The sequence below is a fragment of the Typopeltis vanoorti genome, chromosome 2 (assembly GCF_054136105.1).
Source record: "Typopeltis vanoorti isolate ZY-2024b chromosome 2, IOZ_Tvanoo_1.0, whole genome shotgun sequence".
NCBI lineage: Eukaryota > Metazoa > Arthropoda > Arachnida > Uropygi > Thelyphonidae > Typopeltis > Typopeltis vanoorti.
In genome coordinates, this window is record NC_143550.1 from 110,156,037 (window position 1) to 110,180,286 (window position 24,250).

Consider the following 24,250-nt stretch of genomic DNA (forward strand, 5'->3'; position numbering starts at 1 on the left):
TTGCCCTTGGCAGAGATCGACTAACTCGAGAACCGGTCGAAGATAGGCTTAGAAAAATTTCCTCCAGTCAGCGACTAGACTAGAACCTAGGTCTAACTTCGAGCGGCCAAGCGCAGAGGATGCAAGCGTCATTTCCACTGAACTACACAGGCTGCTTTTTGATTTTTTGTTTTTGACCTATCAGTTTTATTTTCCATAACTACAAGCTGTTCATGAGAGTTATTCGAAAGGTAATCTCTGGCCACCTAGAAGCACACAAGCCATACAAGCATCTTTTAGGAAAACATTTTATACAGCAGATCACTTCCATACATTAAACCAAATTATTTAAAAAAGCTAATGAATATAACAGAACGCATCGCTTTTATCTACGATATTAAGGCATTTTACTCCATAGCCTATTTTGCTCTTTTAAATGCTTTAATAGACCAAGTCATAAATTTTAAATATACACTATCAGATTAATTCAATGTATTTACAGCAGCTAGTCATATGAAAACGGCAGCAGAATTCCTAATCACAAAAATATTAAACGAAATGCTCCCATAGTCCTATACTTTTTACAACTACACTTGATTATCTGTTGAAAACTGTCTGAACCCAGTAATATCAATATCTTAAGAAAGAAATTAAGTAATATTTGATTTGCTGATCATATTACAATCTTCTCAGGTGGGTAGAGAGATCTCATCTGTATACATGATGACTGAGGATCAGGTAGAGAGAGATGAGATCATAGGAATCCAGGAAACAACTGGATGTTAATAGTCCAAGAAAGAGAAATGGAGAAATATGTTAGTAGCTTTGTCAAGCAGCAAGATTCTAATATCACGTTAAACTTTGTTCATCTTTTTTTTTATATCTTTCTAATTTTGAAATTAAAAGGTAAAGGAGCAAAGGCCTGTGTAGCTAAGTGGAAGTGACGCTTGCATCCTCTACTCTAGGCCGCCCGAAGATAAGACTTATGGTTCGTCTATTCGCGACTGGAGGAATTTTTCCAAAGCCTTTCTTCAAACGGGTCCCGAGTTAGTCGATCTCTGGAACGGGCAAGCGGGTTCCCCCCCGAAAACTCGGTTTTTACGGGAAGAAAATCGGCCATAGAACCCACATTATTTCAGACAGTAACATATCCTGTTAGGGTTATGTAGGTCAGCTATCTCTGATTGGCTACCGGTGGAGATTGAACTGCCCACTCAGTCTTCAAAAGATTTAAAGGTCTCGCCTACTCCCTATAAATGAATAAAAGACGTCAGCGTATTTATTTTTATTTAAGATAAAGGACCAATGCTTCCTCTATAGATCCTGATGTCTATCTTCATTCTCGTTAGTTCTTTTTGTGTACTTGTTTTTTGTTTTCCTCCCAATAGTAACCCTGCCATGAGGTAATTTATTCCTACATGCTCCATTGCATATATTACATGTAACTTCCAAGTACCGATTAAAAAATAAAAAAAATCAGCAAACGCCTTTTTATTCCCGTATACGGGAGTAGGCGAGGCCATTTAGCCCTATCTAACTTTTTGTAGTACCGATTATTATTATTATTATTATTATAAAAACCTCCATGGAGTCAAAGACTCATCGTGGGAGGTCCACTGTTATACACACAGTTTATCATACTATGCCTTAAATATATTCACTGTCTCTGCACACACCACACTCTCGGGCAAAGTATTCTAATCACTCACCACTCTCCATGCAAAAAACCTGCTCCTCACTACCTTGCTCACATCCTCCTTATACAGCTTCCAGGAATGACCTCTTGTTCTCCTGCTGTCCTCACCCATTCTTTGCAAAACCTCCCCGACGTTAATCTGGTAATAACCACTTAACAGCTTATATGTCTCAATCATATCCCCACCTCCTCCTTCTATCCACCAATTTCTGCAAGTTGATTTTGTCATTTATATTTATATTTTTGTATCAATATTCATATTTACATTATAATTTTACATCTTTATGTGCGTATTCCACCTTTACATCCATATTTATATTAATATTTTTATATATGCATGTGTGTGTGTGTGTGTGTGTGTAGATTATTATAGAAATCGTCCCATGGCAAGTTTCAAAAAGTGTATTCAGAAATGTAGGGGGTGCACTTGTAGAATTTGTTGTGAAAAGAAACTATTCGCCGAAAGATTTTGTAAGAAATGTGCATTTGCTATTGTTATTATTAAAACTGATAGTGGCATTTAATTACTTTGTTTATTGTTATATTTGTACCGTTTCGCATGTAGTAGTAGTAAGTATCATGATTGGTCTCTTATGCTTTTTTAAATTTAAAACTAATGGTATGCATCCTTCGTAGTTTTACGTATGCCGGTAAGAAACAAATACCGATGTGGACAAATTGTAGATTCTTTCATGAGAGTTCATCATTGAAACCGATGGTGGCATTTAATCACATTGCTTATATTCGTACTGTTTCGCTTGTAGTAGTAACTATTATTAGTCCCTTATGATTTTGAAATTTAAAATAATTAGTATGTATCCTTCATACTTTTACTTATGCCGGTAGGAAACATATACTTTCATGATAGTTTCTACGAATTGGAATGCATCAGAACAAACAAAACGGTGTAAAGATTTGGCTTGGCTTCGGTTTTGGCGGAGGGTGTTATGATGGGTTAAAAACTTCAAAGTTAGAAATTAGGAGGAAAGGTTTTTATAACGTGATAGGAGATGACATCTTCACTGGTTGAGTAAGATTGTTTTTCGGTATTGAGATTTCCCCTCCCTCCCTCGGAGATTGTGAATTAATAGAGTATATTGTTAAAGAGGAAAAGAGAGAGATTATGATGGTTCTTGAATTTATGGCATTTCGGCGTGAAATGCTGCAAAAGCAACTAAGGTTTGAGGACAGATCATCATCCAAGTCTCATACTACTTTATAGTATGGTAATTGTCTCATGCAACTTCCTAGTATGAGATTAGTTAACCTATTTTAAGCAACAGTCACCAGTTTGTTTGGCACTGATTCCCTGTCACTCATCTTGTGCTTTGATTTGGATAGTAATGTCTGTTAATGGTTTGGCTCTCTGGAACAAATTCCTTATTAGCAATTCCATGAATGTCAAAGAAAACAATTAGCATTGTTTTGATTTTTCCAACTGAACTTTTGGCTTGCTTGAAGACATCTACAATGGTAATTCATGGAAACTGGGCAAAAGTGTGGTTAGTAAAGGTGTTAGAGCTGGGGTCTTTACTTTTAGAGTAGTGAATGAGTGGAATGCGCTCCCTGAGTCTGTGGTGGATGCTGTGACAGTGAATGAGTTTAAGGCGAGGTATGATAGGTACTGTATGAATGTCAAATAGTTGTGATGAATATGATTTGGGGCCTCCCTCGATGAGTCTAATGACTCCCTGGAGTTGCCCGTAGTAATAGTAATAATAATAGTAATAATTTCTGCTTCACCATTTTGTTCCTGGGTCATAACAGAAGCACTGTGATTCATCACCACATCACAATTCTCTCTAAAATACTATGATCTTGGTCAACCATTTCAATGAAAATTTCGCAGCAAGTTCGTTTAATGATTTTTGCTGTGGATTTGCTCAGTTTAAAATAAAATTTTATTACTGCTCATTGTTCCATTTTTGATCATGAGGCCTAACACCATCTCATTCAAACGGCATCTGTGTGACAACTAATAAAGTTATCATGATATTTATGTACTTGATGGAAAAAGCACATCAATATTTTGATAATCTACAGTTAAAATGTTATAATATTTTGCTCAATTCCAAATATTTACAGTCTATCTAAAAAAATCTGTCTCCTTATTTAACAGACATTGTGTATATAAACACTGTGACACAAGGTACATTAATTATTATTACACCCTTTATGGAATCAGCAGACTCATCATGGGGGGTAGGGGGGGGTTCATTCAACTGACAACATATTTGTCATACTGAATCTTAAAATCCTTAACACTCTGCATTAACAACATATTCCAGCAATGTGTTCCATTCACTCACAATTCCATGTAAGAAAACTTCCAGGAGTGGCCTCTTGTTCTTTTCCTCTCACCTTCTACTCTATAATCCCTTCTGGATTAATCTGATGAAATCCCCTCATTAACTTAAACATCTCTATCATATTATCTCTTATCCATCATATTCTGCAATCCACATTCTTTCAACCTCTTTCCATAATCAACATTCCAGAGCCCTGATATTGTCTTATTCACTCATCTTTGGACCCTCTACAATGTCTTGAACCTGTCACAGATGTACAGATTGTGGACATTGGGTCAGTGCTCTTATCTTAAGATGGCAGTCAAATGACGTTCATTGTGCATGATCAGTGTTAAGCAGACCGACTATGAAGTTAGCAAAAAGAATATGGAGAATAAGGAAGAGTGTGTGACTGCTTTAAACTATGCATTTGCATTTATAATTATCATTGTATTAGTTTATTATAAATAAGAGAGCTTTGAGTTAAAGCAAAACATTCTATATGCTCTAATAAATGCTTATCAGTAGTCATACCTATCTAAACTGCACAGTGTTAGCAATCTGACATAAAACTAGATGAAGGCTTTTCTTTATAATTAAACACATTAGATATGTACAAACGTAATGGGTGTTCCTAGTATTAGCTCAGGTTATTTTTTTCTCTTTACCCTAAAAATCTAAAGATATGAAGATTTTACTTAGTATTTGAAATGCATAAATATTAATTCCCACCTAAAATTACAAAAGACATGGGATTGCAAGATCTATAGAGCATTAGTGTCAGGGAAAAAAAATCTAATGGCATACCAAGTATTGTTGACAGTTTTTAATTCAGATTCCAAAGATTATAAGCAGATCACAATAAACAGTGATTATCATTCTCTGCCCACATGACAGTTTCAGTCTTGTAGGTCTTGAGACCTCTTGGATCTCATGATTGACATAAAAAACAATAAATCAATACAAGAAAAAGTGCCCAGAGATGTATGTTGACAGTACAATAGAATTCTTACTAAAATAGAAGTAAGAAATGATTTGGTGGATGTGCAGAGCAGTTGAGGGAATGTACATTGTAGAATTTGGACAGGAGGAAAAGATCTGATGACCTTCAAGTTGGTTAAGGGATTTTATCAGATTAATACAGAAGGAATTATAAAACAAGTGGATGAGAAAGAGAGGCCATCTCTGGAAGTTGTGTAAAGATGAAGAAGGATGTAAGAAGTACAATTTTTACTTGGAGAGTGGTTGATGAATGAGTTACATGGGATACTAAGGCAAGTGATGTGAAGTTCATTAGCTTCTATATACGAGTTGCCTCAGTCCTGAAAATACTTCATGCGCAAAGTTTGTTTGCATACACTTGGATAAAGGATTAAACCAAGTATATAATTTCTTGATATCTTTAATTTAACAGTGGTATTATCTTTGATGGACAGCATGGATTTTCTAAAGGGAGGCCATGTTTTCATAATCTACTTACTTATTACAATAAGGTGATGGCTTGTTAGACAAAGGAAATGGATACACAGTAGTACACTTAGGTTTTGCAAAGGCTTTTGATAGATTACTGCATGATAAGTTGATAGTCAAATTAGAGTGGATGGGGTTGTATATTAGACTTGTGCACTGGATTGGAGATTGACTATCTCATATCTGATAGGAATCAGCAAATTGTGTATGGGGGAGCAATATCCTGGAAGAGGAAAGTCGCTAGTGGTGTGCCTCAAGGGGTCTGTTTTAGGGCCATCCATGCCAAAAAGTCCTAAATTCAAGACATATCATAATCTCTCTCTCTTTTCCTCTTTAACAAGAGGTCATCCCTGGAAGTTGTATAAAGACTGTGTGAACAAGGGAGTGAGAAGCAGATTTTTTGCATGCAGATTTGTGAATGATCGGAATGCCTTACCTGAGAGTGTGGTGTCTGCAGAGAATTTGAATGTGTTTAAGGCAATTTATGATGAGCTGTGTGTATGGCAATTTATGATGAGCTGTGTGTATGGCAAAAGACCTCCTAGATGAGTCTTTGACTCCATGGAGTCTTACAATTAATAATGGAGGACACTGACTTGTAGAAGTAAGGAGATTCTTGTTCTATTGTATAAGACCTTGATTAGGCCACATATGGACTACTGTGCACAGATTTGGTCACCTGGTTTTCAAAAGGACGAAGAGATGCTGGAAAGGTTCAGAGGCGATTGACTAAGTTAATTTCTGATCTCTGAAATGTTGAATATGAGGAAAGGTGGAGAAGATGCAATTTATAGAGTCTAGTGGATAGGAGGAAGAAGGGTGATATGATCGAGATGTATAAGTTGGTACAGGATTGTTATAGGATCCATGTTGAAGTGGTTTTTCATAAAATGGTGGAAGAACAAGAGGTCATCTCTGGAAGATGTATAAGGAGGGTGTGAACAAGGGGGTGAGAAGCAGGTTTTTTGCATGCAGAGTTGTGAATGATTGGAATGCTTTACCTGAGAGTGTGATGCCTGCAGAGAATTTGAATGTGTTTAAGGCAAGGTACGATGAGCTGTGTGTGTATGACAACGGACCTCCTAGATGACTTTTTGACTCCATGGGGTCGTAGAATTAATAATAATATTTCAAATGTTGGTGTTTTGAGTTTTTATTTCACTCCTCAATGTAAATTGCAATTTTATTATATGTGACTAAATAAATAAATTAATTAATTAAAATTTTACTACTACAAAATTCTTCCCCTCCCTCATAAAAACACTTCTCTGATAGCTATAATGAGAATTTATATTAATGTATTTCAGAAAAATTGACTACAAAAAAGATGTCACATTTCTGAGAATATTTTCTAATGAAGTATTTTAGAATGCATAAAAAATCTAGAATTTAGTATCCAGCTCATAAAGGACCAACTTTTCCCTTTTCATTGTGTCAGTTGCTTTTTCTAAAGCATCAAAAAATTCCTCCACTTCTATCTTTGTAGAACTTCTGTGGGACCATAGGCACAAATAAGTCTCACTGTCCAGTTACCACATTCTGATATTTGCCCACATCACTACTTGAGACTGACTGCCATTCAAGAAGATCAGCCTCGTATTTTGTGTTGAATACTATGGCTACTTCTTCTTTTCCTTGATTGTCATTGCCTGAATATAGCATTTTGTATTTATTGCTCAGAAAGATCTCACAAGTTTTTGTCTTTTTTGTTTCAGTCACCCTTATTATGTCAATCTGGTATTTATCCATTTCCTCAGCTAGCTCCATTTCTTTGCCATTCAGGCGTCTTATGTTGATAGTACCGATCTTTAACTCTGATGATGTTGAGTTGGGGTGTGTTTTCAGATTTGTTCCAGTAGCTGACTTTTCGCTGTTCGCCCTGGTTTCCTGGTGAAAACAACGGGGGCCTTGTTTAACCGGGTGGCGCTCCAGCCCGGCACCCAGTTAAACCAAAATACAAAATGATGGTACAACATGTACCATCATTTTGTATTTTGGTTTAAGCCAATAAGAATACAATTTATCAGCTAAATCCCAAATTGCCAGCCCATCCTCGTTCATTCAGTATCCAGCTTAACACTAATATTCAAAAATATTAATATACAACATACAGATTTTTTTTTTCTCTTCATCTGTTTAGAAGTATTGTACTATAACTACATTGCTTCTAGTTTCAAGAGTAATGATTTAGAATAAGCATTATGAAGAGTTAAAATAGTTATATAAAATTTGATACATATGAGTATATGTACATGCATATTTTCTGTTCTGTTTAACTAGAAGAGTGAAGAAGAAAGTAATAGTTTTATTAGTAACTTAATCAGTTTTCTCATTAAGAAGGGGAGGATAATTTTAGATATTTCATTTTGTACTCTGATATCTTCAAACTGCTTAACACAATGACTTGTAAAGTTCACATGCATTGGCCTTGGTACTCATTGAGTGTTTGAAAATGTTACTATATTTACCAATAGAAAGTAGGCTCCAGAAAACACTTGTGAACTTTCCAACCCTATGTTCTTAGTTCTTAGCACAAAAGAAATATTATATTGCAATAAATAGTTCTCTAATAAGAAGATTGATAATGCAAAAAAAAAAAAAAAGTGTTTTTTTTTTTTTAAAGAAACACTTTTTTTAGAGGAGAAAAGGATTATAATAATTCTTTATTCATTAGAAGAAATTGCATATTTTCTTCCCAAGATTTCAATGTTAATTGCTCAGCAGAAAATGAGATATACACCTAATTCCAAATAACTTATTGCATTCAGTACCATAGTACTCTTATTCAGAAAAGTGTCATGTAGTAATATTAATGAATTAATTGTAATTTTAGCAGCATTGTCATATTGTTATATACACTTAATTCCAAATAACTCTTTTAATAAGCATTATGTTGTTAGCATCATAAGCATTATTATTATAAAGGATAAGAGCATTGGATACCATATTAACATGGTTTGGTTGAATCTGGAACATATCACTGTGGTTTGACTAATATGTGCTCAAATACTTCGTTGATTTTATATGCAAATAAAAGAAGCATAAAAAATTAGGGAAGTGAAGTTATGATCCTCTCTCTTCATCTCTTCCGCAAATGGATACAAGCCTATAGTATGGCAAGCTGAGGCGTATGTAATCTGGAAATTCTGCTCTAGTCAACATGGTATTTCAGCTGCTTTAAGCCTCCAGTAAGCAGGATGGTGATTTTATACTTGCTGGAAATGATAGGCTTTCACAAATTTTTATCCCAGTATGGGATTTTAACCCACAGCATGTTGGTTGGATAGTTCAGATTTTCCAATTTATATCCAGTCCAGCTTATACAGTTTTGTGTGATCTAATAGGTGAATGTATGTGTTTTGGAAGATTTTAACGTCACTTTTATACACACAGCAAAATTAGTAGGCATTGTTTGTACAATGAGTCAAATTTGCAGTTATCAACATGGTAGCTATAAATCTGCCCTTTTTTTGTTTCTCTCCATGTTTGTGCAGTTATGACATATGAAGAAAGCTATCTCAGTGAACAGTGACCTTGATGTGTACTTGTCACTTGATGTAGCGACATAATCCTTGCACATCCATATTTATATTCTCTGGGGTATTGACCTTTAACTGACTTAATGTAATGCAATTCTTTTGATCTCTGTTATACAAGAGACAATCTTAAGTAAACCGTGAGTGATGGAACAAACTGCTGAAATCGTCTGCTTTTGGTTAAAGCCAAATTTCAATCTCTTGTATAATATAACTTATCTTGGCACCATGTGTTCTTCATTGATGATAGCATCAGAAAATTGATTGTGAACAGAGAATTTTGCCTTTAGTTAGGTAGAGAGGATGATCATGTGGTTCTTGGAAGATGAGCATGTGTGTGGGCCTTAGATTGAAAGAGGATATATGTACTGTTGAAATAAGTGTTGAGACAACCTCAGTTTATAGATTGAAGCATGCTGATATATATATATATTCCTATTGTCATGTCTTATGCTGCTGTATAAGGCAAACAGAGATATTTAAAGTCAGCTGTACATCTTTATACCATAATGGTATATGAAGAACTTATAGACTTTGACAGATCTCTTTTGAAGGGCAGGTGGCAAAGAAATCTTGATAATCTGATGTAAAGATGGTTATATGAGTTCAAAATGAACTCATATAACCATGGGCTACTACTACTCAGGATTCAGAGTAGTAGTAGCCCCCCCCCCCTCCATGAACCATACAGTTTGGATTTCTGTGGAAGGGCCAGCTATATTGAATAGGAATTGTATCTAAAATTATAAGGCTAATACATCAGTCAATATTCTGTGTTCTTTGCTTGTTGCTTATTTGTGGGAAGAAAACCCAAATTTTGTGGGGAGGAAAAAACTCATTTCCATTTCGGAACACTGCTTATCCAGCATACTATGGGAATGTACTTAACCTTGATAAGTGGAAACCAGCAGACTGTCGATTTTTATAAGTTAAGACTAGAAAAGTGTGAGAGTACTCTATGGTCAATGAAAAGGTATTAAGAGTATATATTATTTACTTATACTAAATAATAGATGATGTCTGTATACTATTAGGGTAGCTTTCAAACACCTTCATTTTAGTCACTGCTTAGAGTACCTTTTCTTGGTCATTTTTAGTAGATTTCTGAGCTTGTATTATTATTTTTTATTAAGGTTAGAGTTGGAGGCATTAATTCAGAAGAATTTTTATTTGTGTGAGGTCCCCCCCCCCCACACACACATTCCTCGACTGTCCCTTAGGACTGGTTTAGCCCTCCTAGTGAGAGATTAAGTATGTATTTTATGACAGTAGATCCATGTATGTTCACGAGGCGGTTTTGCTTGTTCTGAGGGACGAAAATCCCGAGTTTCCGGGTGAAAAAACCCTCTACCATATGAGACTGCTAACTCACCTTTAGCAAAGAGACCAGATAAAGGTTCCTCACACCATAAGATGGGAATCAAATCCAGGTCTTTCTGACCAAAGTGCTTCATCTATGCTGAATGAGCTGCAGAAGCTCTATTCAGAAGAATTGGAATTTGGGAGGGAAGAGCTGATTGCATATAACAATTAGTCACATAAGGTAGTGTCATGCAGATCATATGAACAGCAAAGAAAGTGGCAAAGGCAGCACTAAGCCACACACACACTCGCTCTCTCGGCTTAAAAATATCTATATTAAAGAAAATACTGAAGCCAGTAATAAGTCCAGAATGGTGCAGTGTATTTATTGTAAAATTGGGGGGGGGGGGGGGGAAACTTAAGGATATTAGATGATAGATCACATAAATGTGGAAATTGTTTTGCAGAAGAAAATTACTTTTGGACAGACAATACACGGACTAAATTATCTAGTGAACCTTAGATTTACTAGAGGATAAGCATTCAGGGATAAGTGTAATAGCATTTTCTTTCTTATAAATTGGAGATACACATTGCTAATCATAATTCATGCAGAAATACTTTGTTTTTGGTGGATGAATCTGGTTGGAAAGAGGATTCCAATACTCAATTATATTGAGTATATACTAATATAATATATATAGTATATACTAAATACTAATATAATACTCAATTATATAATTAAAAAAGAATTTCTCTCTCTCTCTGAGAAATTCTTTAATTGTTGGCATTAAAATTTGTGGCAATTCTATGGTCCTTTGGAAATTAATACAGATATTATTAAGATGACAGCAGGAAAAGAAATAATTAGCCAAAAAATTTGATAATTTTATTGGATATATCATCCAGATGAGAGTAATAGGATGCTCTTCACAATAATTCATATGCAGCCTTAAGCTGCATATGGATTATGTGTACATAGGGTCACTTGGTTTTGATTGGGATTAGGATGTTCATAATAAGGTTTAATAGAATAAAAATAGCACAAATAAAGAAACACACATTTAATCAATCCTATATTTCGTCTTTCACTGAGATATTGTCAGGGAAGCAATATTAAAATTGTAAAAACACACAAAAAATGCATAAAACAAGTGGAAAAGATTAGACCGAATACCTAAAGTCCTATAAAGGGTATCCTCTATGGTGGTGATGATGATTTATAGTTTTAATGGCACAAGGACAGTAAAGATCATACTGTGTCATATCAAAGGTTATAGCAGTACACACATCACTGCCCACAGCAGAATTCAAACCTACGACCTGTTAGTTGGAGAGTGAGTACGCCAACCAGGCCACCACCCTCTATGGATGCCATTGCTGTTGGGTGGGAATCCTAAGAATTAAAGTTTCCAAATCTTGCAAAGTTTAATACAATCATATTTATTAACATTTTGGTTGTTTTTTAAATCTGTTGCTGGTTCTAAAAATAGTCTTTGAAATTTGTATTTGTTCTAGTAAAGCATAGCAGTTTTTTCTGTTTGATTTGGTGCAGGTTATCCAAGGCATGGTCAGCTAGACTAGACTGAGCATACTTATGGCTGCAGATGTATTTTGATGTTCTTTTAGGTAGGTGTTTGCAGATCTCCCAGTGTGACCATAATATGATAAGTTGCAAGAACAAGGAAAAACCTTATGAACAACTGGAACAGAGAGAACGATCCATGGAAAAAAAAACAGCTAGAACTCTAAAACAGTGCAATCTCTACACTGCATTCAAACCTCATCTGCTCTCAAAAGGATCATCTACCTCCTTTCTCTGTTCCATTTCTCTGTTTATAGGGCTCCTTATTCTTGCAGCTTATCGTATTATGGTCAGAGTGGAAGATCTATAAACATCTCCTTAGAAGAACATAAAAATACATCTGTATCCATAAGTATGGTCAGTCAGATCTAGCCGACTGTCTTGGATATGCACAGATCAAATGGAAGAAAACTGCTATGCTTCCACAACAAATACAGATTTGAAAACCTTTTTTAGAACCAGCAGCCAATTTAAAAAAAAACCAACCTAATCTTAATAAATATAGTTGTATTAAACTTATGAAGATTTGGGAAGCTTTAATTCTTAGGCCTCCCATCCAACAGCACTATAGAGAGAGCACCCCTCATAGGCTATCAGCCTAATCTTTTTCACTTATTGTTTCTCTGATGATATCTCACTGACCAAGATGAAATATAGGATTGATTATTTTATTTGTGCTGTTTTCATTCCTTTAAACATTATAACAAATTTCAATAGCACATAAGTCTAAATAGTCAGTTGGTATTAGGATGTATTAGAAAAAAGTCTGAAGATGAATCATTAAAGCTAGTGTCACATCTCTGGAATGTGGGGTATTACAAATTGAGGATATGCCATTTGTCTAACTTTATGAACAGGTGGAAAGGAAATATGATCGAGAAACAAGTTGGTAAGGAGTTATTACCAGATTAATGGTAATATAACCCCCTTACCTTAATGTGGAAAATATTTTTCATAAATGGAAATAGGGTTAGAACAAGAAGTTATCCTTGGACATTGAATAAGGCAGATGTGAGCAAGGAGTGAATAGTAGGTTCTTTGAATGGAAAGTAATTGAGTAGAATGCAATGTCTAAGAGTGTAATGTCTGCAAAAATGTTGAATGAATTTAAGGCATGGTTTGAGCTTTGTTTGCAACAGTTGTAATTCCAGCGATGACTATTTTGACTTGATGGAGGTCTAGTATTAATAATAATGTGTAATGATCGGCACTTAAGCTTATGTATGCATCTGGAGATAGCCATATATTGGCTATCCTGACATGAGAAAAATATGTCAATATTATATGAGAAATATGAGAAGTATGAAAAATATGAGAAAAAAAAAGACAATAACCTCCAGATTTCTTAACAAGATGAAAGAAAAGGGTATTCTTGTAGTTCAAAAATCATCATAAAAGCTAAAATTCCCATTGCTTATATTTAAGTTCTATTATGGTGGCATAACTAATTTCTTATCTCACATGCAGGAAACTGCCAGTAGGGTTCAATGGACCTACTGGAACTTCTTGAGCTACTATTTTAATGTATGAATCCACCATTTAGGATTCACATATTAAACAGAAAACACTTAGCATATAGTGATACAAGTTCTAGAAGTTACTCAAATTTTCTGCAACCTCAAGACTTTCACAATTGTTGATTGGGGAAGAGATGTATTACTTGGTTAAAGAAGCTGGCATAAGTAGGATGCAAATCCTACAATGGATGAAGGTTACTCCAGCTGAAGTGTAGTAATCTTGGAAAGTTAGCATTGTGTGTATTCAGGCAGAGGTAATCACAATGCTGACATTGCATGCTAACAAATTCTGTACACTTAAGGAAAAACAGTTGGATGGCTTCAGCTTAATCTGTAATACATAGGTTAGGAGAATTGATCTTGAAATACACTAAACTTATTATATTGCCTTAGACACAAGAGTGTACTGTGGATTTCCATATTCACATATGGAGAGCAAAGTGAATGGAAATAACATTCTGCAGTATTTGCTTTAGTAGTGTTGTCAGAAGGATGATGTTATATGTACAATTTGCTTGGAAAAAGATATGGGTTTGATCTTTTTTGTGATATGCACTTTAGTTAGAAAAAAGACATGGGTTCGATTTTTTTATTTTTTTTGTCCCTCATGGCAAGGAATTTTTATAAGGACTTTTCAGTTGAAAGTGAGTTAACCAGTTCTACTTGATAAAGAGGTAGAACTTACTTCTTGGAAAACTGGCTGGAGAATACATTTATCAAATAAAAAATATATTTCAGAGGTGGATTGTCTAGTGTCTACACTAAAGTTCTACCTCTTTATGAGGTAGAACTGATTAACTCACTTTCAACTGAAAAGTCCTTATAAAAATTCTTTGCCATTAGGAACAAAAAAAAAACCCAAGTGCATGTCACATCATTCTCACGTCACAAAAAAGATCAAACCCAGGTCTTTTTCGAAGCAAATTGTACATGTAACATCATCATCCTGATTGACTAGTGTAGTGCAGTATAAAGTAGCCTCTCATGATAAGTTCTGGCATTCCACAGAGTCAGTGGTGCACCCAGGGAGGGGGCTAAGGGGCCTTGGCCCCCACAAAAGAAAAAGGAAATAAACATTAGAAAATTTTCCAGAAATCTTTTCCTAATTAAAATTCTTTTTTTTTATTTATGTTGTGTCTTCTATTTGTATACTACTTGTCATGTATTGGCGATCACCGCAGATGCTCAGTCATAGGTCGTATACAATGCGTAGTGTGTATTCGTAAATCATCTACTCAACTCCCCCCCCCCCCAAAGATTAAATCCTGAGTGCACCACTGTCAATGTCTAATAATAATAATAAAAAAAAAACACCTGTGCTCCAGAAGCTAAGCAGCTCAGTAAGAATGAATAAAAAAAATCTGTAGTACAGATGGGGATAACAAGTGTGTTATCTTATGTTTGCTTGCCGATGTATTAACAAAAAACTGAAAGGAAAAAAGAATTTCACACTGTGCACTGCAAAATTAAGTATAAAAATAGGACACAAGTGAAAAAGGGAGACATATTTGTGGGCATGGGAGGAGAAAGCAGGAGAGATTGCCCAAAAAGCTGTAAGGATATTAAATCACTCTAGCTACAAAGTTCATTAATAATAATTTTTTTGAGACTTTCACCCATGAAGGGTTATAAAATTATAGTTACAAGTTGGTAGTGGTCCTTCTCATAATGTTTTTACATTATGTGATAATGAGGTAAAATGGAAATAGGCTGGACTTCTATCCAGAAGAGAAGACAAGCAATGGGCCACCATACTAACAAAGTGGATTCCAAAAGAAGGGAAATGAGGCCGAGGATGTCCTAGAAGATGGGAATGATGAACTGTTCAAAATTTGTTGGAAAGCCAAGAAGAGAGAAAGATGAAAAGAGTTAAAGGAGGCCTTTTGTCCAGCAGTGGACTGAAAAGAAGATTATGTGAAGTCAACACTAACATATACAAGTGGAGTAGTAGTGAATGGTAATTAGTTTACAGAATTAACAATGCATATAAAGTATATTAATTAAAGATAACTTTAATAATAACTTCTATTTTTCGGCAATGTCACGCTGCCATCTTCAGGAACATAAATATATGGTATGTGCACACAGGCACTAACAAAAGCAAATGAGGAAGAAAGCAAGAAACTAATATTGTTCCTAAAGTCCTAATGGTACCCTCTGGCGGACTAATTTGGTTGTCTTGGCAGTTGGGCTGAAGTTCTCAAAATGTAGGTCTCCCAAATTTGGGGTAGTTTCATGCACCCAAATTTGTTGAGGTTAGAAACATTTTTTAGAGCTGCTGAAGATTCCTTGAATAATCTTTCGTATTTAAATGTATTATTTTTGTTTTCTTCCAATTGGAAGAAAACAAAAATAAATTTTCTTCCAATTGGAAGAAAACAAAAATAATAGAAAACAAAAATAAATTTTCTTCCAATTGGAAGAAAACAAAAATAATACACTGCAGCAAGTTTAAATACGAAAGATTATTCAAGGAATCTTCAGCAGCTCTTTTTAAAAAACGTTCCTAACCTCAACAAATTTTGGTGCATGAAACTACCCCAAATTTGGGAGACTCACATTTTGAGAACTTCAGCCCAACTGCCAAGACAACCAAATTAGCCCGCCAGAGGGCACCATTAGGACTTTAGGAACAATATTAGTTTCTTGCTTCCTTCCTCATTTGCTTTTGTTAGTGCCTGCGTGCACATACCATATCTTTATGTTCCTGAAGATGGCAGCGTGACGTTGCCGAAATATAGGTTATTTATTAAAGTTATCTTTAATTAATATACTTTATATGCATTGTTAATTCCGTAAACTAATTACCAGTTATGTATGACCAACGTATAAGCCTTGCTACTAGAGTAGTAGTGAAGGTACTTCATGCACAAATTTTTTGTTTACACTTGGATAAAGAATTAAACAAGAATATAATTGAATATATTTTTCTCTCATAGGGTGATGCATGATTGGAATGGACTGCCACTGGATGTTGTGAGTGCAAGCAGTGTGAATGAATTCAAGAATAAGTATGATAATTGTTGCGTGTAGTATGTGGCCTCCCTCGAGGGCTCTCTTAATAATAATAATAATAATAATATAAGAAAGTTTGCATCATTTTTACATGTATGAATAGGGAAATATATACTGAAACATTCACATATCAACTCATGGAGATAGTCTATTGAATGAAAGTAAGCCAAGTTGCTCTCTTTTATGTCAAATGGTAAATGTCAGATAGTTCATTCTTCAAAAAGAAGTTTGCTTATGTATTGCCAAATGAGCACTGAATGCAAGTATAGATGAATCTGCAAGTTGATGTCTCACCCACCTCAGTCGACTTTTCTGAATTATTTCTGTTAGGGATTTTTGCTGGCTTTCTTCAAGAATGATAGTCTATCCCAGTATAGGTGAAAGGTGTCCTGTCTAAAAGCTATTGATGATATTAACTGCTCACTGAGTAATGATGTTTAATGTCTGGGAACCACATGTAATTGCCTTGACTGGTGGTTTTGTACAAACAGATTTTGGTATTTGTGGTATTGAGATTGGATTTCCAGATGTTAGTTAGGCTTTCATGGGATTGAAGAGTTTTTGCATTGTTTTCACTATGTAGGAACCAAGGTGCTGAAACTCTTTAATTTCTTCAAGAGTGTAATCGTTTAACTTAACATTTCCTTCCGTTTCGCTCTTTAAGACTTTAGTTTTACTGCTGTTAAATGCCAATCCAGTTAGTTATGCATTTTCACATAAATCATCTAGGTAGTTTTGGGCAGTCTGCACATCATCTACAAAGCAATGACTGCTTATGTGGGTTTGTCCTGCTGAATCTTAGAGTTATTTCATACCCATTTCCTGAGTGAATACATATAGGTCGGTAATGATAAAAATGTATGATGTCAATGAGTCTCAATAAAGAACTTCAGTGGTAATTAATTTGACTATTTAATGAAGAGATCCTCTGTCATCTCTTCATTAACCATTACGTTTGCATCGTAATTCTGATACAGTTATGCTATTGCTTTGATTATTTTCAAGGGTATGCCATAATAAATGAGAATTTTGAACATCCTTTGTCTATTTATTGAACTGAGGACTTTTGAGCTATCTATGAAGCTTAAAATTTAAGGAAAGTTTTTCTCTTGCTCCTACAGTGGATATATTTCAACAGTGCTTCTGTTTTTCAAGACATCTTGAAAAAGCAGTTTGGTTTAGAAGCATCCTGTTATAGATTTTCAGCATGGTGGTAAGGAGTGCAATTTCTCTGTAGTTTTTCTGGTTGTTTAGATTGCTTTTTTGGGGGGGGTATTGGTATAAATAAGCCTTTGCTCCACTGTGATGGAATGTTGGATGTAACAACTACTAATTAATTACTGTGTGATGATACAGCATACATTCCCTTTACGGGAATGTACGGCACCATCTAAGTCCCCCCAAATTTTATCCTGATAGAGTGGTGAGAGTGATAACAGTCAATGAATTTAAGGAGTGGTATGATAGACTTTGTGTTTCCTAGGAGAGACCTCCCACGATGAGTCTGGATAGACGTGTTTCCTAGGAAGGACCTCTAGTGATGAGTCTTTTGACTCCTTGGAGGCCTAAATAATAATAATAACAGTTTATGGGCACTCTTCTCCTTTGTTTTCAACAATTAAGAAATGGGCTGCCGAGTTTAAACTTGACCGTGGCAGCCTTGAAGATGATCCATGTGAAGAATGTCCAAAAAGTGTAACAACACCAGAAATCATTGACTAAGTGCATGATATGGTATTGGATGACTGGCGAGTCAAAATGCGTGAAACTGCTGAGACTATAGGCATTTCAAAAGAACATGTAGAATATATTTTGCATGAAAAAGCTTTGCACAAGATAGGTGCCGCGCTTGTTCACAGCAGATCAAAAATGCACTCGCATGAAAATCTCTGAACAGTGCTTGGAGCATTTTAACAAGAATAAAACTGATTTTGCGCGTCGATTTATTACTATGAGTGAGATTTGGATTCACCATTACACACCAGAATCCAAACAGCAGTCAAAACAGTGGACAGAAGCTGGTTGTTCAGTGCCAAAGAAGTTTCATCAGCAGGAAAGATCAATGCATCAGTGTTTTATGATGCTAAAGGCAGTTTGTTTATTAATTATCTTGAAAAGGGTAAAACAATAACCAGAGAATATTATTCAGACCTCTCCAAGCAACCTTTTTTTCAGATGCCCCTCTTCTGGTGGTTTCCACTCAGCACTGGTGCTTTGTTTCGAGCTCATACTCAAAACACCAGTGTGTTTATATTTATATGATTTCAAAATGTTCGTGAGATGCTTGAGGAGATGAAAAGCAGGCTGTCCAAAAACTGGACTGAGCGAAGTTAATACCCAAAAATTGCATGATTTCATCAAAGAAAACCCGAAATCATCACAGTAATGATCGTTTCAAGGAAGTTTGAGTCCTTACAACCGGTTTTAATGAGGTCCTTGAGGTGTTCGGTTCGATACATTTTTTGGTCGTCGGTCAACTTCTTCTTGGGAACAAATCGCGAATTCATTTTACAAAGGCCCAAACTCTCGGCCAAAATGTTGTGCATAGTTGATTTTGGAATCCCCAATTCATCTTTAATCAATCTCATGGATGATTTCGGGTTTTCTTTGATGAAATCATGCAATTTTTGGGTATTAACTTCGCTCAGTCCAGTTTTTGGACAGCTCTGCTTTTCATCTCCTCAAGCATCTCGCGAGCATTTTGAAATCATATAAATCGCTTGTAAACTTGAGTACAGGATAAGCATTCATCACCGTATGCTTTTGAAGCATTTGATGCGTTTTGGTAAGACTTTTACCAAGTTTAACACAAAAGTCAATCGCAGCTCTATGTTTGAAACTCATTTTCCGACTGTGTTCGTCAAAACACACTGTCACTCTTGGCACTATAACTCGGCTTCTAATGAAACAAATGTCATAAATAGTTGACACAACACTAACGAAGGTTGCTGCTTTCAACAACAAAAAGATACAACAGGTGGCGCCACTAGTTTCTTCTATTTTCGGAAAGTTCGGTTTCTTTTTGGACAGAGGGTGTAGATTGCTAATGCTCATATTTAGTACTACCTGAAAAATTTATATTAGTTAACGACTGTGCCATCAAGGACTATGTAAATTTTATATTCTTGACAAACATAAGAATTTATCTGCTAAGCACATACAAGAGCCCTTTGTTCATTAATCTCAAGCAACTCGGAATTGTACAGTCATAGCGGTTACTATATCTTTGTCATACAGGTCCTATTAGTTTTTGTGAGACAGTGCATTGGTTAACAAAGATCAGGCAAGCTATTTACAAGACAAAACATGTTTATTTTAACTAAGACAAATATTTACAAACAGTAATGGGCATATCACGTGCTTGAATCACAATTTTTGAAGCAAAACTAATCACTTGAGACATTAAACAAAGAAATCTCACACTCAACTTATTTATCATGTGAAAGGTCCTTAGCCCACAAAACCTTACATTCAATTTTATAAAAGTTAAGACAAATTATATGTAACACTTTCTATGCATTAGCTAACACAAGCAATATACAAACTTATACCATTCATTTATGCACATACAGACTAACACTTGGCTCTCTAACTTCTTTGCTACATACTACAATTGATTAAACAGAACTAGCATCAATTATCTACACAAACAATCTTGGACACTAATATAGAGCAATCTACTTACTAGCTCTCAGTATCTTGTAAAGTCTTAGGGTTTTCGAGGGGTATGGGCAAGTTCTGCTCGTTCCTTCCTCATTCTTGCGAAACAGCTGCAATTGGGTACTATTCGACGGTTGTCATCTTGCAAGTTCTCTCCCTTGGAAAAGTAATACAGTTGTTCGGCGATGTTAGGAACTGCCTCTGGTTGCAGTATATCAGCATGTGCATTAGAAAAAAAGCCCCTTTGCCTGCCAATCATGACCTTTTATATCATTCAACGTCCCTTGTCTTACCATCCAAACTTCCTGGATTTTCTGGAAGCGCCGTGACGTTACCTATGCTTACTTTAGGTCTTGGCAGCAAAACTCCTATATATCAGTGACCTTAATAACTAATAATTAAGGAATTGACAGCGTACACTAGAAATATAAATTAAATAAACTTTAATATATACTTTCTGATATTTCGCCAAACGTCACGCAAACGTGTGGAAGGAATTCAAGGAGAAAGGCAACCAGCAGGCTGGTGTGCCTCCTGGTTGCCTTTCTCCTTGAATTCCTTCCACATTATTTTCTCTTTTTGCAGCTCCAGCTTAATGGTGATATTCATCCATTTAACTCCCACTCGATTTACTTTCTTGACTCCAGGTATGCAGTCTGCTATTACTTCTCTCAAACATTCCTTTACCACTTCCCATGCACTATCAACATCCACCCCCTCAGTTTCACATGCCATGGCACTGATCCAAATAATCTCATAAGCTTGTCATATTTACCAGCCCTGTAATTCCATATATAGCCAAGGAGAATTGAAGTTGTATCGCAGGATAGTGAAAGGAGCTCATTTGAGGCCATTTGGTGTGAGATTGAGACTGGCAGAATAAAATATACAGTTGGGTGCTGCTATAGACCAGGTGATGGAATAGATGGTGGAGATAGTATGCATTAACAAATTGATGAAATGAGTGGAAGGAGGGTAATTATTATGGGGGATTTCAACTATGGTAACATCGATTGGAAGGAGGAGAGGACACATGTGAGGAAGGAAATTGATTTTATTCAATTATTAACGGATAACTATCTGAGGCAGCATGTAATTGAAAATGCTAAGGGTATGAGAGTGCTTGACCTGGTAATAGCATCTCAGAATTTGACTGTAATGAATATGACCATGTTGCCACCTATTGGTGAGAGTGATCATAAAAGTCTTGACCTGGGAGGTGGCTAAAGGTGTGGAATTTTCGATTAAGACAGGGTATATGTGGAATTACCGTGCTGGCTAGTATGACAAGCTTAGGAGATTGCTTGGATCAGTGCCATGACATGTACAACTGCAAGGGCTGGACGTCGATAGAGCATGGGAAGTGGTCAAGGAGCATTTACAGGAGGTTATGCTGATTGTATACCTAGGGTCCGAATAGTAAAACAAGTAGGGGTTAAATGGATGAATAACACCATTAAGCTTGAGCTGCAAAAAAAGAAACTGTGGAGGGAATTTAAAGAAAGGGGTGACCTGCAGGCCAGAAGGGTAACGAGTGTGGTTAAAAAAAGCAAAAGCGGATTATGAAAGGAAACTAGCTATGCAAGCAAAAGAGAATCCCAAACAGTTCTTTCAATATGCTGCAAGCAAGAAAAAACTGTACACAGCAAAATGATTTTAAGGAATGACGATGGTAAGGAGGTCATTGAATCAGTCGATATAGTGGAGTTACTGAGCGCACACTTTGCAAGAGTATATCATCCAGGTGGTGACATAGAAAAAATGAAGGAACCATTAGTTTATACGGGAATTGTGATGAATGAAGTGGAGGTGAATAGTCTATTACAGAACCTTAATGTGAATACATCTGTGGGATCGGATGGTATACCGGCACAGGTCTTGCATGAAACGGCTAAGGAATTATCAGTGCCCTTGACCATGTTGTTTAATCTGGGACTCGGGTCTGGTTTAGTCCTGAAGGTGTGGAAAGAGGGGAAAATAGTTTCACTGCATAAAGGAGGATCCAAGACTACGGTTGCAAATTACCGACTGATCAGGAGTCATCGTCAAGGTCTTGTTGGAGAAAGTAGTCAAGGTAAAAATACATGAATGGATTGATGAAAATGAGATACTGTAAGGGGGACAGCATGGCTTTGTGAAGGGTAGATAATGCCTCAGTAACTTGCTCAAGTTTTATAACAAGGTGACGGCTGAACTAGATAAGGGAAATAGGTTTACAGTGATACTGCTGGACCTGACAAAGGCGTTTGACAGGATACCACATGGAATTCTAATCCGTAAACTACAACATATGGGAATGGATATAGGGTTGGTGAGATGGATAGGTGGGTGGTTGATGGAGAGATATCAAAGAGTAGTTTATTCAGGAGTAGAGTCCAAAAGATGGCCTGTGACTAGTGGTGTACCACAGGGTTCTGTTCTTGGACCACTGCTGTTTAATCTGTTCATTAATGATATAGGGAAGGATCTAAGTGGAACAGTTCATTTGTTCGCTGATGATGCAAAGTTGGGTAGGGCGATAGTGAATGCAGATGTCAAAATCTTGCAGAATGACTTAAATAGATTGGAGTTCTGGGCTAAGGAGAATGGATGTCAATTTAATGTGACAAAATGTAAGGTTATGCATTTTGGGATGAAAAGATTAGTAGTATACCACATTGGTGGAACTGTACTCCAGGAGATTGATGAGGCCAGGGACTTGGGAGTGTTGGTGGATAGGGAGATGAAGTTTAGGGGGCACATTGCAAAAGTAGCTAAATCAACTCACTTGGTTGTTGAAAAATACCTTGACGAGCAGAGACAAGCAAGTTATTGTACCTCTGTACCGAGCCTTGATAAGACCTCATCTCGACTACTGCGCCCAGATTTGATCACTTTGGTTCCTTCTTGATGGGGAGGAGGTGGAGAGGATCCAGAGGCGAGTGACTAAGATGATAGCAGGTCTATGGAATGAACCATATGAGAACAGGTTGAAGATTTGTGGGTTGCAGAAACTAGTTGATAGGCGGAAAAGGGGTGATATGATTGAGACATTCAAATTGCTAAAGGGATTCTATAGGATTAATTCAGAGGATATTTTTGAGATCAGGACTGGTGGTGGGAGAACTACGGGACACCTATGGAAGCTGGGCAAGAGTGTGGTTAGCAGGGGTGTTAGAGCTGGGTTCTTTACTTTTAGAGTGGTAAATGAGTGGAATAAGCTGCCAGTCTGTTGTGGGTGCTATGATGGTGAGCGAGTTCAAGGCAAAGTATGATAGATACTGTGAGAATGTCATATAGTTGTGTGGACATGATGTTTAGGCCTCCCTCGATGAGTCTAAGGACTCCCTGGAGTTTCCCGAAATAATAATAATAATAATATACTTTCCTTAACTGAAAATTCCACACATATAGCCACTACCCAAGTCAAAACCATATGATCACGCTCACCATTTGACAGCTATGGGGTCATATTGGTTATAGACAAATTCTCAGATGCATTTACTAGATCAAGTACTCTCAAACCCCTAGTATATTCCATCACATGCTGTCTCATTAAAGATACTGAGAAATTATATACTTGGTTTTAATCCTTTTCCCAAAGAAGCAAAACAATGACTTTAAATTTTTCAGGAAATGACAACCTAACTGCATAACTACTGAACTTAATGATATCCTTAACACCTTATTAACCAATGGCTACAACCCCCCCCAAAAAATCCAGAAAATATTAAAACCAGTTAACCACAACCTGTCCCCCCTTCTTAACAGAGATTACACTAAATCTATCACCATTCTGTATATCCGGGGCATATGACCTCACAAAAATCCTAAAAAAAAATTACCTGACTACCTGTTACAAACCACATAAGAAATTGGCATCCCTTATCTGCTCCACCAAAGACTAGCCACTTCCCCTAGACCCACCAGGAGTTTACCAGGTCCCTTGCAGCTGTAAACCGTCCTACTATGACCAAAGAGGCAGGACAGCTAATATCAGGATATCCGAACACAAAAACTACATCTGGTTTCACCAATACAGCCACTCAGGACTTGCAGACCATGCACTAGATACCCACCACAGAATATGCTGGAAGAAAGCCACTTTGCTACACTGTAGGGGATGTGCTTTGCATTATGGGATACATACCAAGGCAAGCGATATGAAGTCATTAGCCTCTATATACAAGTAGCTTAGATGTGAGTATGTTTCATGCGCAAAA

General features: G+C 36.3%; 1 protein-coding gene across 1 annotated transcript in view; it reads left to right on the top strand.

The window, feature by feature from the left end:
- Window positions 1–2,114: 2,114 nt before the first annotated feature.
- Window positions 2,115–24,250, top strand: part of LOC150109332 (cellular tumor antigen p53-like) — a 202,845-nt gene continuing 180,709 nt past the window's right edge. The window contains exon 1 of the mRNA XM_090412619.1: window positions 2,115–2,146. The gene's annotated coding sequence lies outside the window, so the exon portion shown is untranslated. The remainder of the gene's footprint in view (window positions 2,147–24,250) is intronic.